This window comes from Colobus angolensis, unplaced genomic scaffold, assembly GCF_000951035.1.
Source record: "Colobus angolensis palliatus isolate OR3802 unplaced genomic scaffold, Cang.pa_1.0 Scaffold92, whole genome shotgun sequence".
Lineage (NCBI taxonomy): Eukaryota > Metazoa > Chordata > Mammalia > Primates > Cercopithecidae > Colobus > Colobus angolensis.
The window spans coordinates 3,215,302-3,219,178 of NW_012123154.1; positions in this window are offsets into that span (position 1 = coordinate 3,215,302).

Below are 3,877 nucleotides of genomic sequence, written 5' to 3' on the forward strand. Positions count from 1 at the left end.
GTGGTTTGCTGCACCTGTCAACCTGCCATCTAGGTTTTAAGCCCTGCATGCATTAGGTATTTGTCCTAATGCTCTCCCTCCTCTTGCCCCTCACCCCTCAACAGGCCCCGGTTTGTGATGTTCCCCTCCCTGTGTCCGTGTGTTCTCACCATTCAACTCTCACTTATGAGTGAGAACATTTGGTGTTTGGTTTTCTATTTATGCGTTAGTTTGCTGAGGATGATGGCTTCCAGCTTCATCCATGTCACCACAAAGGACATGAACTCATTCTTTTTTATGCCTGCATAGTATTCCATGGTATATATGTGCCACATTTCTTATCCAGTCTATCATTGATGGGCCAGAATCCAGCAGCATATCAAAAAGCTTATCCACCACAATCAAGTCAGCTTCATCCCTGAGAGGCAAGGCTGGTTCAACATACGCAAATCAGTAAATGTAATTCATCACATAAACAGAACCAATGTCATTGCTTTTAAAAGTAATGGCTGGCAAAAACTGCAATTACTTTTGCACCAACTTAATACAAGCCCTTTGATGACCTGGCTTTGCTTGTCTCTCTGCCATTTCCTGACCCTGCTTCCTCACCCCTGCACCCCTCTGATCATACACCCACTCTTTCTCCAGCCATGCTGGACTTTTGCACATGCTCTTCTCTTCTGGGACAGTCTTTTTTCTCCCTCCCCCACTGGCCTCCCAAATTCTTACACAGAGTTGAGACACCAGCTACAATGTCACTTCCTTTCAACTCTCTCTACTTCTCTGTTTAGTCATTCTGATTTATATATTCTCTCAGCACATGGTACATCTTCTATTTAAGTTCCCATGACACTGTTGTCATTTCTCCTTTAGCATCCACCTTGCTCATTAGATTGTGTTTTTGGCAACTTGCTCACTATGGTAGTCTTAATGCTTAGCACAGTGCCAGCAAAACCATAGGTGCCCCATAAAGATTTGTAGAATGAATGAATGAATGAATACATTCAGGGGCAGCACAGAAAGGGAGCACTCAAGGATCCCAATCATTGGTCAGCCTTTGGGGATGGAATAGGTGGTGACAGTTATAAAGGGACCCAAGAGTCTAAAGCCTGATAGAAGAAAAGCCCAGGGAACCAGCCTGGGCTGGGAACAGTGGCACTAGGTTTCGCACTAGAAAGGCTGATCCCTGACAAGGTGATGTTTTAGTTAGGCCTTGAATGAAGACATTGCCTGGGGAACTTGCACAGGTAAAGCCTATAGGGTGGAAAGTGCTTATTGTCCAGAGTGACAAGGGCTTAGGGTGAGCAGAAATGGAGGAGAAGGGTATGACTGGTAAAGTGACATAGAACAAGATTGTAGGTCCAGATTGCAAAACCATTTAGCCAGTCACTTTGGGCTTTAGGAAACACGGAGCCATCCAAGATTGGTTTTGTTTTGTATGAATATTTAACAAGCAGCTTAATAAATGGAAACAATGCCAATTAGTTCTCTGTCATCATTTCCATGTCACGTTTGCAAATTCAGCACACACAGACATGCCATGAGCTGTGTCAAAGAAAACCCAAAACATGCAAACAGCTCATTTGATCTGAAACTCTAAGCTCTTTTATTCAAAAAATGTTACAGGAAACAAGCTTATAAACGGTGTTTACAGGCAGTGTCCTTTGGGACCTAAAGCGTTTCTGTTTTGCTGAAGCTCTTTAAAAAATTTATGGCAAGATCAACATTATAATGCCAACAAAGGGAATTTTAAAAAGGCTGAACAAATAAAGAAATGTAACCACTGGTTAAACACAGGAGGATATGACAAGACTTGGGCTGAAGAATTCTTAGAATAGAAGAGCTTTTAAAAATTTTTAAATGAAAATAACACATGTTCATTGTAAAAAAAAAAAGGGGGGGAACAATACAAAATAGTTTTTTTTGTTGTTGTTGTTGTTGTTTTTTTTGATGGAGCCTGGCTCTGTTACCCAGGTTGGAGTACAGAGGCTTGATCATGGTTCATTGCAACCTCCGCCCCCCAGGTTCAAGTGATCCTCTCACCTTAGCCTCCTGAGTAGCTGGCATTACAGGGACACGCCACCATCCTGGGCTAATTTTTGTATTTTTAGTAGAGATGGGATTTCACTGTGTTGAGCAGGCTAGTCTTGAACTCCTGACCTCAAGTGTTCTGCCCGCCTTGGCCTCCCAAAGTGCTGGGATTACAGGTGTGAGCCACTGCACCCGGCCAAAATATTTCTTCTAGTAGTTACCTCCATATCTCTACATAATATGCAAAAACTGTTGTTTCTCGATTTATCAATTGTGGACATTATGTATTGACTGCCAGCCGTGATGGATGAGGATTTAACTGATTTTTTGCTACATTCCTTTTTCTTTTTTCTTTTTTCTTTTTTGCGGCAGAGTTTCACTCTTGTTTCCCAGGCTAGAGTGTGGTCACAGGATCTCTGCTCACTGCAACCTCCGCCTCCCGGTTTCAAGTGATTCTCCTGCCTCAGTCTCCCCAGTAGCTGGGATTACAGGCATGCGCCACCACGCCCGGCTAATTTTGTATTTTTAGTAGACACAGGGTTTCACCATGTTGGCCAGGGTGATCTCGAACTTCTGATCTCAGGTGATCTGCCTGCCTCGGTTCCCAAAGTGCTGGGATTACAGGCATGAGCCACTGTGCCCGGCCACATTTTTTGTCTCTTCCCTGTCTTCCTGCTATGATTATCTTATTATATATATTTACCTTTGCAATTCTAGGGACAAATTTAGGCTAGAGTTTTACCTTTTAGGCTGTTATAAATGTGACGTTTATGACAGCCCTGGGGGAAGAGGCCAGGTGGCCGCAGGATGGGTGGATAGCAGGTGAGGAAGGACAAAGCCTTGGGGGCATCCTTCATGTTTCTCTTTCTGGGACAGTCCATGTCTACAGAACCAGAGGATTCTCTTGGCTCTGCCTTCAAAATATATCCAGTTAGACTGCATCTCTCGATGCCTGTGATGCTTCCATTCTGGTCTGAGCTCTGTTTTCTCTCGCCTGCATTATTGTAATTGCCTTCTGATGGGTCTCTCCCTGTTTCTGCTATTGCCTCTCTGCTGAAGGAGACATTTAAAATGTAAGTCAGAGCACACCACTTCTATTCTAGCTCCCCCACCACCCCCACCACCCCCATAGCTCTCCACTTCATTCAGAGTCAAAGCCAACTCCCTGTTGCCACATCTGGACCACAGTTGCTGCCTGGGTTTCACCGCCAACACACTCCTCCTTACTCACTATGTTCCACACTGGCTTGGATGTTTGTTCCTCAACCAGCCCAAGCACACTCCCACCTCCGAGCCTGTGCATTTTGATCCCTCTGTCTAGAATATTCCTCCCCCAGCAATCTGCATGGCTCATTTCCTTTCAGGAGCTGCTCTGGAGGGAGTGGCAGTAAATCTATGAAATGGCAGGTGCGACCAGGGTTTGAGGGAGCTTGACAGGTGGGGTAGAAGGAGAATCAGGCACCAGGAAGAGGTAGGACCCAGCTATGCCTGTAACAATATGACGGCCTCAGGCCTGATTTTTAGTTAAAGTAGAAAGAGCAATGGGAAAGGGAGAGGCTAGAACCTAAGAAAGAAGGAAAAGTGGACAGGTCGCGGTGGCTCCTGCCTGTAATCCCAGCACTTTGGGAGGTTGAGGTGGGTGGATCACTTGAGGTCAGGAGTTTGAGACCAGCCTGGCCAACATGGTGAAACCCTGTCTCTACTTTTAAAAATACAAAAGTTAGCTGGGTGTGGTGGCACACACCTGTAATCCCAGCTACTCTGGAGGCCGAGGTACGAGAATCGCTTGAACCTGGGAGGCGGAGGTTGCAATGAGTCAAGATTGCGCCACTGCACTCCAGCCTGGGTGACAGAGCAAGACTCCATC